At 37.5% G+C, this 18,770-nt stretch overlaps 1 protein-coding gene across 6 annotated transcripts in view; it reads right to left on the bottom strand.

Annotated features, from left to right (window-relative positions):
• Positions 1-18,770, bottom strand: part of LOC124165227 (lachesin-like) — an 878,935-nt gene that overhangs the window by 621,640 nt on the left and 238,525 nt on the right. For 5 of the 6 annotated variants that reach the window (XM_046542522.1, XM_046542529.1, XM_046542528.1 and 2 more), the window contains one exon: positions 7,297-7,384. The exons of the other annotated variant lie outside the window; for it this stretch is intronic. The gene's annotated coding sequence lies outside the window, so the exon portion shown is untranslated. The remainder of the gene's footprint in view (positions 1-7,296; positions 7,385-18,770) is intronic. 6 annotated transcript variants of the gene reach the window in all.

The raw sequence follows: 18,770 nt of genomic DNA, 5'->3' as shown, positions 1-18,770 counted from the left end.
GCGGCCTGGAGAAGTTCGACGTTTCGCCGTAAACAATGGGAGGCTCACGATAATAAACTGCGATACTACTTCTCGGCACTCTTTTTCTTTCCTTTTTATTTCGCGCGCACGCGCAGACGCGGGTGAACCGTGGAGGGTCTTTTCGTAGGAGCGTGCGTGTACGGAGGTGGGGATTATTGTTTAGGGGATGATGCGCATCCATTGGTAAAGGAGCACGAAGCAGGGGAAGGTATTCGAGGGGAACGTCGCGCAAAAGCTTGATAGGTCCAAGTGAACCGCCACGTGCGAGTCTGACGATATTTGGACTTCTATTATTTGATATTTCTACGATGACCTACCGAATCTACGGAATAAGGCTCTTTATTTATTGAAACTACTAAAGAAAAATCTTCCTATTTCCACGAGAATTACGCTTGTCACATGTGTTATCTTCCCCATTATTGATTACTATACACTAGTCTATAATAACTTACCTAGTGTATTTGAAAAGTGTCTGCAACGGTTAATTTACTCCAGTGTTAGATTTATATTTGATTTACGTAGAGATGAATATGGGTCCAAATTCTCCATTGATCTGAATTGGTTACCTCTTCATTGCCGAAGGAATTATATCTTGGGATTTTTCTGTTCTCCTTATTCCAAAACCAGACTCCTGCATACCTGTACGAATTATTCATCCCCGGCAAAAAAGTTACTGGTGTTTCCACCCGGTGTGTTTCTGACCTTCAAATTCCTCAAGCCCGCACCAATATATATTTCAAATCTTTTCATCCAACTGCATCTAGAACTATCTACCGCCAAATATAAAGACGTCACAATCACTTCAGTCGTTTAAAAGAAGGCTGAACTCATATTTGAAGTCTGTGGCTTAAGTTAGTCTCCTCAGCTCATTGAAGTTATCATCTTAAAGATAAGATGTTATCAAAACTTTCTACATTAATGTGTATCTGTGTGTGTGTACATATGTGTGTGTTCATTACTGTCTGTGTTAAAACTTATATATTAGTTTTGCTAGTATTGAATATTTTACACTTTTTTGCCTGAATATCTACTAATTGTTAGCCTAGCAATAATCTCCATGATGCCATATTTTTGTCAAAATGTCTTTTATTAAGAGTATAACATTTCCTGTATTTTCTATTTTTTGCTCTCATAGGTTTTACCAAGAGCATAATAAAAATATTCATTCATTCATAATCTCGAATTAAAGAACGCAACGTTGCTGATAAGTTGAATATAATTACTGCCTACTACCAAAACTTCGTGACTTTTTTGAAGATATAAAAATATTCCATGCGCATGCCGATCGATAGGTCTCGTATCGGAAGAATCACTATAATCAAAGTATTGAAAAAATTCATTGAATATAATTGGCTCGTCACTAATTTAGAATTAGCAGTACATCCATTTCAATCCTATTGAAAGGGCTAAGAGCATCAACGTTAAACTCGCATATCAACTGATCTTTCGCAGGCCAAACAAATATTCCGCTTAAAAATATCTATTTTGTTGTCATTGACCACTTTTGTAATGTTTCAGAACGGTTGTCTATTTTGGACGATTTTGAGATTGATTGATTTTGGAGCGTAAAATATCATTCACTAAATTTTTCGTTCTTTTAGTGCGAACATCATCAGAATTTTCAGTTTCACCTGAATACAGCTCCTTGAAACTGAAGCCCTGATAATGTTCGAATTACGGAACAAACCACTTTCAATAATTTGAATATTTTTATTGCCTACGACCTAAATTTCGTAACCTTTCTAAAGATTTAAAAATATCCAATGCGCACGCAGATCGTTGGGCATCGCATCTGAAGAATCACTAAAATCAAAGTATTGAATATATATGATTCGCCACTAATTTAGAATACTATCACTCAACTAACAATATCGAATTTTAACAGGCACCGCCATGGTATAAAATCGGTTTGGAAACTCAGATTTGTTATAAATAATGCAATATTTAATTGCGTAAATTTCATTGCAAATTTCACTAAAAATCTTCTTCAATTCAAGACCGTTAAAATGAGATATTGCGTCTTCCGTAATCCCAGGGATATGCCATCTGCCAATTTGACGCCGTGTTAGTTAAAGTTTCATTGGAGCGAGTGAAAGTGGAATGGCGTCAATGAAGGCTTCAAGAGCAGACAGGCATACTTGTAATGGTTTTTTAACTGCACATTGCAATATTACAAAACAGCAATTTTATGAAATCGTGTGCGCATTAGACGCCATATCTCTGGAAGATATAAAAATGCATGCAACGTGTCAATTTTAGGGTTTTGAATTAAAGAAGATTTTCAATGTTTATTACGGAATTCACTCAATTAAATATTGTAAACAACAAGTAGATATACCTTTACAAATCGGTTTTTCACGATGTAGCTACTACTTAATCTAGCAAATAATGCAATGAAATCAATAACATAAATATTCGTCACATCAGATAAAATATCTGAATCGATTTTTCTCATTTTTAAAATAAAACTTTCATTAATAATTTTTTTTAACTGTCAAAAAATGCTACCTTCTTGTTCTAAAATAACTATTAGAATCATTCTACAATATAAAATCATAAATACCCACTAGTTAATTCTTAAACTGGATGATAAAAATCCGAAAGTTGACGACATGAGGACACTCAATTAAACTAGTATTCTCGAGAGGAACAGTGACCTTATCGCGCGATGGTTAACACCCAATTCAGGGGTTCACTCTCCGACCTCACACGTTTCCAACGCTTTTCATAATTAAAAAAAAACAATTAAAATTCCAAAAGAAACACATTTTATTTTCGAGGAGGGAAATATCCGATCCAATTATTGGCTACATATTTTTCTATCAAGTTTTCATAGGCACTGGAGTTGAAAAAAAGAGTGGAAATTCCGAACTCCACTGAAAATATCCTCATGCCCCCCCTCCAGTTTTTCCACCAACCCTCCCCCCTTTCCGCCTCCCTCCGTAACTATGGATTACATGCAATCACAAACAATATGCACGACGGAATATCCGATGAATAAAAAAGGAAACGAACGCTTCTCCAAGGGAATCTTTCGGGGGAGGATAAAGGATATCATCGTTTCACCAAAGTGCTTTTATAACTTTCCGACGAACGAGTTATACCGCATATTTCTCGCTTCCCTCGTAAACTATTCGCAATTTGCAAAGGCGGGTAAAAGTCTTTTCCGCCGCTCGCAAGAATTCTCCGTTTCTAGAAAACGCTAAAATCCTTCCAGGCCAATCTCATCTCCACGAAAATCCGGAGGACCACGCCCACGTAGCATTGTTGCCCCAGTTCCAGAGAGCGACACCGCCTCTCCCCTATCAAAACTTACTCCTTCACGTTCCTAGCATTTTCATTACCGAATCAAAATTTTAAAAATTTTGTGGTACTAAGTATTTTGTTTTGCATTTTGGTTTATGTATATTACAGTGTAATAACTTTATGTTACCACCCGACTCCATGGTCGACTTGTAACCAATAATTTAATAATAATAACAGTAAATAAAATATTTAAAACAAAAAGGTGAGACTCTAAATTGCAAAAAATCAAACTGAGAAGAGTAATTTGCCATTATCTTCCAGAAATTCATCTTTCTGAAAATTAGCAGGAATCGGTTTAAATCTATTCTTTATATGTTCTGTTTGATCGCTAAAGATTTTTTTAGTTATTCATTATGTCATGAGAAACATCACATCTCCGATTACGCTTTTCAACTATGAGGTTCATTGAAAAATCGCGTGGGTTAATCATGTAAAATTTACACAAAAATAAAATCGGAAACCCCTAAAATATTAGAAATAATATAAAATGCAAAATTTGATGCACAGAAGATGCATTACAATACTTGAAGAACAGAATTGCCCATCATAAATCATCTGTAAATAATAAACTAAAACAATGCGCCCGAGCAAACCACATTTTAAACAATAGCCATAATTTCGGCTTTTAAATATTGAATTTAATCTTAGGAATAATTATTTAAATAAATGGTATACATTTACACAAACAAAAATATTTGTAAAAAAGAAATTTTAAATAAACATACAATAAAAGAATAAACTTAAATGAATAAAAAACCGTTGAGATGCATCTACAAACAGTCACAAAAATCAGGCTACTTCTGATGGGATAGAAATATCTTGGTAATCCCAATAAAAATGAGGAATCATATCAATTTTTTAATTCAATTTTAATTGTGATTCCACGCATTGCAGAGTTTTTTCCCACCATTTCAGACTATTTCTTCATTCTTATGCTCAGTATACTCTCTGATTTTCACGAAACTATAAGCTAATTGTCATCTGTCTCAAAAATATTCATCTAAGTATATATTTTGGTTGGTAGCATTTGTTCTCGAGTTAAATTAAAGTTTATGTTTGACCTTTGACTCCTAACTACTAACTCTACCTACCTCTAGTTTCCATTCCCAAGATCTTTCTTAGCCCAGTCAAAAACTAATATGGGTTGATTGGAGCCAGCGTATAGCAAAATCGATATTCTCATTTATTTCTCCAGCTTCGATTGTCGGGAATCTGATCGGAATTGGCAACAGGGAGTGAAGGAGATGACGATCTGAGGCTAGAGGTAATTACACCCGGTCTCGGAAATGCGACGAAAATCCTTTCAAATCCTCGTTGACATTGAAGCACAATGATGACCGTTGCTTGGTTATAACTCAAAACTTAGAAGTTATCCTTTCAGATTTCAAATATTATTTCAAAGTAAATGTATTTGCATACCAGTATGCGGTAGATGTAAACTTTCTCTATCATCGTTGATATTAAAATATTTTTCTTACACTGCAAAGCTCCGAAAATGAATTGATGATAAATTATAGCGGGCATCGATGATGGCCCGTAGAGAGCTGAAATCGAAAAATAAAATTAGTCTTACCCAAAAGTGCTTTTGAATACGGAAGTTGAAAATTTGCACAGCTGTAGATGTTGAAATTATGCATTTTATGATTTGTACGATTTTTCACAGCTTATTTTTTTCTAACAAAATACATGGCCTCAAACTAGAACATATTTCGCAAATATCACCTGTATTTAATTATTTTCCAAGACTCACCTTAGTCTAGACAATTCTCACCTTTTGTAGTAAACCAATGCAGCCTAATATGCATAATTATTAAACGGATCTTTATCACTGCGTTTCATACCCTGAGAGTCTATGTGCAGATCCCCGTTGCGGAGGGACGAAATCATCGCGCGCTTCAACGAAGGTCACGTTTCTGTCTGTTTTAGTTACTCCTATCAGGGCATGGGTGCTTTTCATTGTGTGCAGTCAAATTTCTAGATCTAAAGAATCACAGTTAACTGAATTTGGGAATCCTATAAAAAAAAACGTTCGTTCTCTCTTCCTCCAAGAGAAAAAAAATGGTGAAAGGAAATGCTTCGGGTGAGCATATTAAATACCTAACAATATTGATTCTGTTCAAATTGATCATCATCATGAGTCAACAATCGTGTGATTGGTTTGATGCAGCAGTCCATTCTGGTGAGCTATTCGCTAGCCTTTACATAGTAACGTATTTCTTCTATATTACACAAAAGGGTGGTTTCCTATTTTTTTTTATTGTCTAAATCGAAAGATTATTTCTCCTGGAGTACTTATTTCACGCTTTTAGATTTTTTAATGACGATATCTATTTTTCGCAATTAAAGGAAAAGTGAAAATTTTCAAGCGCGCAAAAAAGCGACGGCTAAGGATGAATGCTGGGAAAATCCCGTGTAACGTCGTTCTGGTTCTCACTGTCGGCGTGTGAGGTGATCTTGGGGCGAGGCTTTGAGCGCTGATACGATGCAGGGTGCTAGCAGGTAGCGCTTGGCTTATTTAAGGGTTATTAATACCCTATCAAACGAAGGAAGCTTTCCGACCTTATGCAGTTTTAATAGGTGATTATTAAGACATGTTTCCCTGAGTTCTGTGCCTCATGCATGCATTGGTAATCTCAGACGATGTAAAACTCCTATCTACTCGTATAGAAACTTGGTCCCTGTGACGTCACGTGGAGTGGCATCGCATGGGCGCCAATCTGGCCTTTTTCAAATGCGGTTAAAATTGACCATTGCTATTCGCCTAAACTGGGATTTGTAAAACCAAATAATTTGTATGTTATGAATATACTAATGTTGGGTAACGAATCGCAAATAATGTCTTTCGTTTTCTTTGATGAAGGAAACTACCCAATTTATACAACCTGTCCTACGTAACTCATTCGTGACTATCCCTCTCTCTTCTTCCCTTCCACCTGTCCTTCTACGATTGTTTCCATTAGGCCATCATGCCTCATAATATGACCAACTAAGCTCTCTCGCATTCTGCTTACGGTTTTCAGAACTTTTTTCTTTTCTACCACTCTTCTCAGCTCTTCCTCATTACTTACTCGGACTATCCATTTCGTCTCGATCATTCTACGGTAGCACCATATTTCGAATGCTTCCACTCTTGGCGTCAATTGTAGGTACTCGATAAAGGTAAGAATATGAATATGGGTAATAGGATAGGTATGATACGAAGACTCGTATACTCATTATATGTAAAATCGCAAATTCCTAGGTATTTCGGGTTTTACACCACCATTTACCTAGTTGAAAATATTTGTTTCAGTTTTTGAAAGCATGGTTGTTTTTGCTGAAGAAGATTGAAAGTGTTTTTAAAACTCTTGTCTAGGGTCTTTCATTCGCTTTGATAAGCAAGCAGTACCCATAAATATTTTTAATAATAATTACGTAAAACTATGATAATAATGTTTATGATAATGAAAATATTTATGCGTATACACTTGTCTTGATACTCGGGTATTTTTGTTTTTCTGCTGCCATATGTATCGAATGGCAACCCTTATCAAAGGAGTGCTCTTCTGTTGTGCCTAATATCATTCTATTATTGCTGAATTGTATTCTATGAAACATGGAAATGAATGATATAAAGTAATATATTATTATTATTAAACATTATTATGTCATAAATTTTATCTTCATCCTAATATTTTCCGTGCAACCTTATAGTGAGAAGTGTACCAGTCAGCTTACGCTATTAAGGCGTCTACGCCACTCATTGCTTTACGCCGGTGGAGGTTCAATATTTCAAAGTAGGAACATGTTCCTGGATTTTTAGGCATAGGAAATAAATATCAATGAAATTTTTTTTTTTTGAACGACGGCGCTCTCATATAATCTTACCCACGCGGTATCCCGAGAAGAGTTTTTACATGTTGTTCGCCGGGAAAGTGTTAAATATTACATAATTTTTTATGTTATACAAGTTATTGTGATATTACTCACCGTAGTAATCTTGTAACTTTAAGAAAGTTTCCAATGCTAACAATAGTGATCCAATCCTATATTCGTCCACACGAGGGAGCCGCAGAACCTGAAAAATACAAATAAAAGTAAAATTAGTCAAAAATTGGTGCGCCAATAATATGCTACATACACAAGTCACTTAAAGAACAAATTGCACAACTCAACTTGTTTTTTTCTTGTTCAGCGGCATCATTTTACTTATTAACATATCGTTGGACATCGTAATATTTAGCTCAACAAAACAAAAGTAATGAATAAACGCGATAAATGTGACGGCACTGAGACCCCCCACTGAAGTGACACCATGGTCCAATCGCGGTCCATAAAAAGGAGAAGACGTTCCACAAGAAAAACAAGGAAACCCCATCGCCGTAATGCAAAAAGTCGGGATGAGTCTCGTCGATAGGCACTTGCTCTTGGTTCTCGAGCGCTATTTGCGATACTAGCTGAACGTTACTTGAAAATGGCACCACTTGAGCTAAGAAGCTAAGACTGATGGGTCGAAAGAAAAGACATTAACCATGGTCAAAAATGTCACCAGTAGATTTAAAAAATATTCCGCGGGACAGAAATGTATTTTGACTCATCCACCGTAGTTAAAAATAGTTTATTTGCAGGCATAGTTCAGTATGTTGGAAGCGAGAGCAGAACCCAGGGGGGCGGTGGGATTTTAATTAATCTCATTTCACTTTCTAAAGCCTTTCACTTCCAAAATGGCCGCACGTCACTGATTAATTTCTCAGCTATTTTGGTAGTGGAGGAAAATCATTTGATCCTCGGATGGTGGAAAGGTTTAAGGGATGATTAGGGAAATTCATTAGGGACTGGAATATTCCTATTAAAGACTTCAATACAATGACACTTCAAGGTAAGCATGCCATCTGCGTCGATACCTTAATATATTTCATGTAATGAGGTATTTGATTATCTACTTCACTATAAAAGTCAGAAAAAAAGGACAAGTAATTACGGCGGCATGCATTACCAAACGCAATTTAAACATTATGAAGAAATATGGGAATAGGGTAGTTTCCTTCATCAAAGAAAACGAAAGGCATTGATTGCGATTCCATACCCACCATTAGAGTATTCATAATATACAAATTAGTTGGTTTTAGAAATTCCAGTTTAGACGAATGGTAATGGTCAATTTTAACCTCATTTGAAAAAGGCTAGATTGGTGCCCATGCGATGCCACTCCACGTGACGTCAGAGGGACCTAGTCTCTATACGAGTAGATAGGAGTTTTACATCGTCTGAGATTACCAATGCATGCATGAGGCACAGAACTCAGGGAAACATGTCTTAATAATCACCTATTAAAACTGCCTATGGTCGGAAAGTTTCCTTCGTTTGATAAGGTATTAATAATCCTTATTTAAGCCAAGCGCTACCTGCTAGCAGGGTACTCTGCTACCTGCTATCAGCCTGCCTCGTATCAGCGCTCAAAGCCTCGCCCCAAGGTCACCTCACACGTCGACAGCGAGAACCAGAATGACGTCACACGGTCTTTTCCCAGCATTCATACTTAGCCGTCGCGTTTTCGCGCTCTTGAAATTTTTCACTTTTCATTCAATCGCGAAAAATAGATATCGCCATTAAAAAATCTAAAAGCGTGAAATACGTACTCCAGGAGTAGTAATCTTTCGAGTTAGGTAGTAAAAAAATAATAGGAAACCAACCTATTGGGAAAAGTGAGAAAAAATATTTATAAGGACTGGTAAATAACTTTACTCAGAGGTATAATTTCAAATCACAACCCGGCCATTCAATGATACAATTTGTCTTCAAAAAAGCTGTGGCCAAGGACCTGAAGATGACTTACAATGAGTTCTTCGCGCACTCACGTAGATCGGCATTCAATAATTCATCGTTCAGAAATTACTGGCACTCCTCAGTTCGATTTCATACTGTATATATTTCCCTCACCATTGACGAAACTCTCTCGGGCTCACAGCCAGGTTAAAGGTGGCTTCATGACGACGTTTAGACAGTTAACTATGCTGTCGTCGTCAGGGACTGAGTTTTTTTAATCTGATTGTTCCGTCACGAGGTTTAATCACGTTTGGGTGAGAAGTTAAGCGATTCATGCATCTCAGCATCCCAATGGCACTTGCTCAATGTAGCTTGAACATTTTAGATCAAATCTTTTGCGGAAATTTCATGCAGAATTATTTTTGCCTGGGGTTAAAAACATTTTGAGAGCCTAATTACTATAGTAGAAAAGAACACATGTTAAAGGGGTAGGCCTCAAAACCGATAGATTTAAGGTGTCCTTTTTTCCGTATATAATTATGATTCATATAACTCACTCGAGTTTACCTCTAAGATAGCTTGACTCGAACTAGGTTGGCTCTACATATGCAGTAATAACGCATTTTCTTTGTAGATAATGTTTTCATGAACGTTTTGGCATTTTATAAATCATGCATGAATCACTTACTAAGCTATCTTATCTACTACTTAGTTTTTCTACTGCTACGAAATAGCTTTACTTGTATAGTAGCATTTTTTAACCCTGAATACTCTCCTAATCTTTAGTCTGATCGCGTGTCGTTGTCCTGAGAGCCTGAACTGTTTCCATCGAACGAGGCTAGGAGATGGCTGGTGAGAAACACGCCGTGCCACACACCCGGATGTTTGCTTGTAGGGTACCTCGCAGATGTAGATTCAGCTCCGCACGGTGAGCTCACTCATTTCCTGAGGACGACAGCAGATTAAGCTGTCGAAACGTCGGCATTTAGCTATCCCTAACCCGTTTGCAAGCTCGAGAGAGTTTTTACAAAATTATTCACCGCGAAAATATTGACTCATTCAACTACTCTCATAATTAGGGCTGAAATCTCTTACGTGAAAAAGTAATGCGTACCTACGACATCCATTCTTTTATAATATAAAATATTGTTTTTAATCTCACACTGCCCCATTTTAAAGACAAATAGTTTATAAATTCCCTTCATACCACGCTAACGTTTACAACAAACTAAATTTTGCGTCCGATCCTCCTCTGTCTCGATATCATATAATTAAATTTACTTTATAAGAAGGCAGATAAACCTCATTGGGCTACGATTCATTCCAAAGAACCTCCATTTTCTAACGTTTACATATTGCAGCACGGCTTTTTAATTCTATCATATATTTTAATTAATTTATTTATTTTATTTATATTTAATTTTAATTCATTTATTCTATCTAATATTTTAATTCTATCACTTCGAAGCTCGTGTTAATACATCACGCGTGCAACAGCAAGCACGTGTCTTTCTCCACGGGCTGCGGGTACAAATTCGTGGAAACAAGGATTGTCGAATTCAAACATTGATCTTCACTGGAGAGCATATTTTTCGCAGATTTGATAGTACATATGCCTCAGAAGACTACACCTACACATAGCGGTGCGTCAGAGTGTAATTAAGTGTATTAGTGGAGCTCATTTTATGCATTCCACGAGTTTAAAAAAATAGATTCATGTGGATCAAATTAACACCAAAATAAGAGTGTTAATAAGACCAATCAGTGCTATGTTGGCCTACATGACCAGAGTAACCAGACCAGTTTCAACAATGAATCATTACGGCCACTTAATTAAGAGGCTTCATAATTACTTCATTAGTGACTATTGAAAGACTTTCGTAGTTCGTGTATCGAGGCCTGCGGTACTATAGGGATGCAACGCTTGGCTGCACATATAAAAATGGAGTATCTACACTATGATTAGAAAAAGACGTATGATTTCCGGAATGACACGAAGAAACAAATCGGGCCAATAACCAGAATATTACTCAGGGTTTCTAGAAATAAGTATTGGTCATTAATTGCTGAAACTACTCTCCAATGAGAAAACTCTGCATTTTATTCATACGAAATTCAGTGGCATAGAAAATCCTAAATTGATAAATTTGCGATGATAAAAACCTTTTTCGGATAATAAAATAAAAGATTTACTAAAAATGTAAACCCTGAATTAAAACTTCAAGCACAACTAAGAGCAACCTCCACTTATATTTATCGTCAGTTCCCCAACATTTGGCTGCCCATCGATTATATCTGGACATTCCTTCCTTTAACATCCCTTCAGCGTGTATTGCATGAAGACATTGACTCCAACCGTCTGCTTCAATTGATTCCTTTCCATGACCACATTATGAACACCAGACATTAAATTCAGGCTTGCGCTCACCCGCTCTAACAAACATTGCACCCATTACTCACCCCTACTCAGAAATATACGTGACATTGACAGTAATTGTAGTAACATTCAATATTAATCCGATGGAAAGGGAAGCTCACTTTAATTTTGAATTGACTTTGCTATTTGTTTATGTGCAAAGCCATAATGTCTATTTACAATGTTTCATATGTGTCTGTGAAATCTAATTCCATCATTATCATTTATGAATATGTTGTGTCTATTATTTTTATATGTGACTAATAGCATGTTTTTAAATGTGATACTGGCAATAGCATTTGTGTATCATTTTTATATTTTGCAATTCTATGTATTCGCAGAAAGTTACATATTACTCTATTTTGTATTTTTATTATACTAATCTATTAACTATATAGTATCTATTACTATATTACTAATCCCATCGAACAATTTTAACTATTCTTCTAAGTATTGCATGCTTTGTCAATTTAACCCGTCGATAAACTATCTCTAACTCTCTAAACTAACTCGAATTTTTGCGGATAACCACATCGCATGGATGAAAAATCAAATTTTATGCGTCCATGGAGCCTCATGTGCTGGCTTGTATTCGTATTCGTATGTTTTGGAGCTGTCACGCCCACACGAGAGTTGTCATGCTAGCGGTGGAGATTATGTCAATCATATCACGCCCGGTTGGGTTCAGATTGTTGGATCAAGGGCACGAGGGAGTGCAATACGGTATTTGTTTGTTTTTTCTGCTCCATTTTCACTTCATTCACCCATTTATCGTTTTCACCGCGTGTTTTCGCTGACAATTCAGTCCTGCGTTGTAAATGGACGAAAAACTAGCCCTTAAACGCGTTCTATTTCAACGAAGCAAATTCGGCATAGCTGACACTTCCGCCGCTACTGCGAAACAGCGCGTGATTCACAAAACGTTGTAAGCCGATTAGTACAGCGTATATAGGGATTAGAAATTATCCACGTTCCGACGGAAATATCGTCAATTTCAGCGGGTTCACAGGATTCATGAAGTCATTGGAGCAGAGGTTATATCACTGAACTGAAAATGAAACTGGTTATAACATTCGAGTAATATTTTGTCCAGGACTATCCACAGTAAACAGTAAGACTTTTAAAATAATCTCGTTTGGCTAAATATTTTCTGTGAGGAAAATCGTTAATTTGCAAGGAAAAATTCTTTGAAAAATAAGGGTAACATCTGGCTTTCGCCTCTGAAATGTGACGCTGGGTGGAAAAACATGCACTCCTATGAGATTGCGTGCCTGTCATCATACGCTACCTTTTATTTTGTAGCCAACAAAATATTGCGGGGGAAAAGGATGGTTTTGTTGCTCAATAGGATGGTTTACTTCATCTGCATTTTCCGGTTCCTTAGCCAGTCCAAAGATACATCTACATAATACCCTGCAAGCCGCCTAAAAGGCGTGTGGCAGAGATAGCCGCTCATTGAGGGAAGGACTCGCTCGTAAGAATGAAAACAGCAACAATGAACCACATGAGGCATTCATGCGGAGAGAAGGAGCATCTGATGAGCAGCTGAGAAGCCGTCACATTTCGTGACGTCTTCAACACATCTGCGATACGTTTAGCGCCGTCGATTTCTCTCCACAAACAGCTCGACAAGTGGGCCACACCTGCACGTGGGCTTAGGGGCGAACTTTCAAAGGTACTCCGCGTTAATGTTAAAAGTGGGTTGCCAATACCATTGGTACTGTCTTTGGTTTCAAGAATACATTTGCCGTTATGAATAATCACGACAATCAAGGATCTTATTGGCTAACTATTGCTTTTGCAAGAATTCCTAGTAATGTTACTATGAATATTGGTGGCTTGGAGAGTTTTCCTCCATCTGATATATTGTGTTTTAAGACTGTTCAGATGAACAATTTTAAGTGTTATGGCAAGGAACATTGTACTATTGTGTCGTCAAATGTGTTAACATCTAAGAAGTGTATGAAATTAAAACCTGAAGATCGTTTAATTGCGTTTTGTAAAAGTAATTTTTCATCAGCCAAAGAAGATGCAGCAATTGCTTCATTTGGTGATGTACAATTTTATGTTATGGGTTAATGAATAATGTACTACATTATCTTACGGACTTTTCATTTCATTGCGCTCATTGCGTTGTCATTTTTCATTGCGCTCGGCGTCACCTTTGATTTTCTGAATTAACTAATACGGGTTTCTATATTTTTCAGATCTATCGAGATACTAAGCGATAAAAATTTGGTAGAGTTACAGAGATCCAGAGTTTTAGCATACAAAATTTAAATGGTAAAAAATAAAAAAATCGACCGATGATGGATATTATAATATTTAATAAGTAATTCAAGTATTCAGATTTTTTTCCTATAATTATTTCAATTTTTTATCATTACATATTGATTTCATTTGAATGATATGAATCAGTATCGGCAATATACAAAAAATGAAACTTAAGAACGAGCCCATTGTGATGAAATAATCCACAATCATCAAACCAAATCAAACCTAATTTTGGTATTTTCCGGTGATACTTTGAGGAATTTACTGAAGATTTTGAATTGATATTTTAAACTTTGTTTTTTCGCAGAAATTTTTATCAAAACACGGCCTTGGTTTCCATGGTTAACGTCATCTTCTGATGAGGAATAAATTGGTGCACCACCTCAAATACGAGACGAGTTTTATGTCTATCTCAAGCGTCACCCATCCATTATTTGAGATGGAGCGCCAATAAGTTTCTCACTAGAAGATGGCGTTAACTGTCGAAAAATGATTGTGTAGAAATAAAAAATTTTGTTGAAAAAAAAAGCTTTAGTAATTCATTCAAAAGTTTCAGCAAAGTCCAAGAAGTATCGGCGGAAAATACCAACTTTAAGTTTAACTGTACCTGATTTGATAATTGTAGTCAGTGATTTCATATGTTCATTCATAAGCTCTAAGTTTCGTAAATAGGGTAGTTTCCTTCATCAAAGAAAACGAAAGGCATTGATTGCGATTCGTTACCCACCATTGGTGCATTAATAATATACAAATCATTTGGTTTTAGAAATACCGGTTTAGACGAATGGCAAGGGTCAATTTTATCCTCATTAGAAAAAGGCTAGATTGGCGTCCATGCGATACCACTCCACGTGACGTCACTGGGACCTAGTTTCTATACGCGTAGGTAGGAGTTTTACATCGTCTGAGATTACCAATGCATGCATGAGGCACAGAGCTCAGGGAAACATCTCTTAATAGTCACCTATTAAAACTGGCTAAGGTTGGAAAGTTTTCTACGTTTGATAAGTTATTAATAATCCTTATTTAAGCCAAGCGCTACCTGCTGGAAGGTTACTCTGCTACCTGCTAGCTGCCTTCGTCGTATCAGCGCTCAAAGCCTCGCCCCATGGTCACCTCACTTGCGGCAGCGGGAACCAGAACGACGTCACACGGAGTTTTCCCAGCATTCATACTTAGCCGTCGCGTTTTCGCGCGCTGGAAAACGCGCGCGCGGCTACGTTTTCATTTAATCGCGAAAAATACATATCATTATTTAAAAATCTAAAAGCGTGAAAACGTACTCCTGGAGTAATAATCTTTCGATTTCGGCAATAAAAAAATAATAGGAAACCACCTTATTGTCCATATTAATCCATATAATCAGTTTCTCGTGAGCTAGGTAACTTTGTGGCACATGCTCATGGTTAAATAAATACTGGGTGTTTCAAAATGAGTAGTGGGTAGCGGGGTTTTAACGGCATAATAATTGGTGGAAAAGGATTGTGTCACGAAAATTTTAACCCAAGATAGCTTCATTAAAAAAATAACGCAGCGAAGCTTCTTACTTACGTACCTAAACGGTCCTGCGTAATGTGCCTGTAAGGGAGAGGATTCCGTGAATAACTCGAGGAAAAAAAACATTTTCACTCTCCCCAAAAATTCGTCCTTGCAGCGATCGATGCGAGTGGGCACGAAGGAGCGGCATGGCTGCGATCAGGGCCACGGGGTCGCCCCGCACACGCGAACCCATTCCGCCCGACACATTCTCCGGATTCATTAAGGAGCCGCGGGATGCATTCGCACGCACTCACGGATCAAATCTCGGCTGGAGTCCGCCGGTGGTGGGTCCACCACGCGGTCCAGCCCCAACTCGGACGGCGCATTAACGAATGAGTGCCCGGCTGCTGGACCGAATGTGATTAAGGGATGCGGGGGCGTGCGGTGGCAGCACTGCGGGACCACGGGTGCGGCGGGGTGGACGAGTGTGCCTATGCATAGACGGGATACTTGTCATCCGGCTCAGTGCTGCTGCATCCAAAACATTCCAAGCACAGTGAAACAGTTTTCGTACCCGTTCGGCCACACCTTGAATATGCAGCGAGCATGTAGGATGCGGCGCAGAAAGACTTAGTCCGTGAACTTAATAAAATGCGAGGTAAAGCTTTGCTATTCGTCAAAAACTGCCACGAGAAAAAAACATTTTTTTAGACAGATATTGAACGAATGAAGCCTGAATTATTTTACGTTTTTATTCCTCATCAATGGTTATGTGTTGAAGAAGGATATCGTCTCTATTATCTTCCCTCACTTACTCAGTGCACAGTGGTCTGAAATCGGAAAAAGCCGGACTAAAGTCTGGCCTTTCTTGAGATAGAGACGTTAAACTTAGCATAAATACTCATAAATTATGGCTAATTATGAATGTGTATGCCATTTTACATACATTTGATCCGTTGCTGAGATACAGCAGCTCAAACATGACCAATTTTTCAAAAACGTGCGCGATCTCGTTTTTCTCCGAAAATCTTTGAACTTAAGCAGGTGGTGTTACAGTTGCATGATTTTTATGGCATAAAAAACACAATATTCCTTGACCAGATGCTTTGGCTATAAAATTCATGATTTTGAAGATTTTTGTTCACATCTGCATGGTTTTATAACACAAAATGGTGTACCCATTTTTCACGTAAAATGTTAAATAAAGTAGACATTATCTTTCGTTTACGAAATAAGGTCATCGGGAAATTTACATCACAGTGTGAAGTAGACATTTCTTAAGAACACTGCGAAGAAATCCTGGAAAAAAGTTCGCGACCAAGGAAATGAGAGCGATTTTTCGATGGCGTGTCAAGCCTGAGCTCGGTAACTGCGGTCAATTTATCAAGTTTTTTTTCAGAATTACTTATTAAAAAGCGTCATTTGTAGCATGGCACATAGTCAGCATTAACCTAAAACACTGTTACCAGGATAATGGATCGATCGACTTCACCGTTTAACACCTTACTCTAGTGAAGATAGTAAGGATTAGATTTTTGTCCGAACCATTCTACGTTTAAGAAGTATGCTTCGGATATTGAAGTATCGTTAAGAGATTAAGTCGGCATGCGAAAGAGAGAGAGAAGTAAACAGTTTCTGGGAAAGGTAACAACCTATGCTCTTTGTCCCTACCCTCCCTTTTCAATCCTCGCCGAAGAGGGACGCGCGGATAGGGACCTTTTATGACCACACAAGGCCTGTAATGGTATTTAACGGTTCCTTCCACTTTTTCCTTTTTGATGTAATCATATACTATAGAAATGTTTAAGGGAAAAGAAAACGATAATTTTTTATCTTCGAATTCATAATTTAATTATTATATAAAATTTGTAAATAAATAATTAACTTGATTTTGGCAAATCTCACTTTCCATTTTCCGTTTTATAAAGTTCGAAAACTGTTTGCTATATCCGTAATGGAAGATTTCAATTAAAAAGCAATATAGCATGTGCAGTGCATTGTGCAGTGATTCGATCCGTAAGTTGGCTTTGAGAGATGTGTGGATAAAGGCCGTACTCATTACCTTATAAGAGGCGTATGAATTTCGAATCGTGGAAGGAGGCTAGTTTCTTTCGCCATACAATCTCGTATTTCGAGGATTTTTACCGTGTGTGCTCTAGGACTTAATTCTGGTATGTTTAAGAAGCTGGCGCTGCTGCTACCTTCAGAAATAAACTTCTATCTCCGGCACAAGTTTTATCCGGCCTCTATCGTCCAACTTTATCATCCTTCCAAACCTTGAATATGCAGCGATCATATGGTATCCGACGTTGAATGGCTTAATCCGTGAACTTAATAAAATACAAAATAAAGGAGCACGATAAGTCAAAAACTGCTGCGGCACTACAGAAAGCGTCACGCAGATGTTAAACGAATTAGGATGGTAGCCACTAGAGACACGGTGGCTATGCTTGGATTGCTTGAGCAATTGTGAATGGGTATCTTTCAGATAGACATGGGAAACATCATGATAGAGCCATACTTTATTTCCAGTTTCGACAGGAACGATGTATTGAGAGAGATATTTTTCCGAACGATATACTTAATAAAATATGAAGTAAAGCTGTGCAATTTGTCAAAAACTGTTACGGGCGTTCAGAGAGTGCTAAACAGATGTTAAACCGATTAGATCTGAATTGTTCTACGTATTTCTTCCTAATTGGTTGCGATATGCTAACTGAGAACAGCCACATAACATTCTCTCTCACTCACTCAGTGATACTTGGTTTTGATAGCTCTGTGAGTAGAGGCCTTACTAATAATTTGGTAACAAGCATGTAAATATACTTTACTCACGAAGACTTGACTCAGAGTGCAGATAATATACACGGGTTTTCATACGGGTCAATTGAGGTACCTTCGGCATGTTAAGGTATCCGAAACTGCTGTTACCTTCAGGAATAAACTTCTGTGTCTGATACCGACTTCATCCAGCCTGGCTTCCTACTATATCTTTTGGTCACACCTTGAATATGAATCGAGCATATAGGATGCGGCGCATAAAGACTCCGTGTACTTTCCGTTAATTTTACAAAATACAAAGTAAAAGCTACGCCGCTTGTCAAAAACTGCTGCGGGCGTGCAGAAAGCGTTTCACAGACATTAAACGAGTCAGAATGGGAGGTAATACTTGAAACTCGGAGACAGCGCGCTAGGCTTAGATTGCATGAGTAATTGAGAATAGATATCTTTCAGAGCGACAAGGAGAATTTCATATTTGAGCCACACTATATTTCCAGTTTCAACAGCAACGATAAATTAAGAAAGATACTTATCCGAACGATAGATATGGGAACTCATTTTTCCCTTGAACAACAAAGGAATTTCATTAATGTTAGGCGGAATTTCGTTGAAGTATTTCCTTTTCATTTGTTAAATGGCTGGTGCCCTAACACCCCCTGCCATACGCCTATTGAGGCGGCTTATAGTGCAGTATGTAGATGTAGTAAACTCTGTACACAAACACATCTGACTTAAGTCATTAAATTCC

Source organism: Ischnura elegans, chromosome 9 (genome assembly GCF_921293095.1).
Source record: "Ischnura elegans chromosome 9, ioIscEleg1.1, whole genome shotgun sequence".
Lineage (NCBI taxonomy): Eukaryota > Metazoa > Arthropoda > Insecta > Odonata > Coenagrionidae > Ischnura > Ischnura elegans.
The sequence above is the reverse complement of the archived record's forward strand: the minus strand, read 5'-3'. Positions and strand labels throughout refer to the sequence as shown.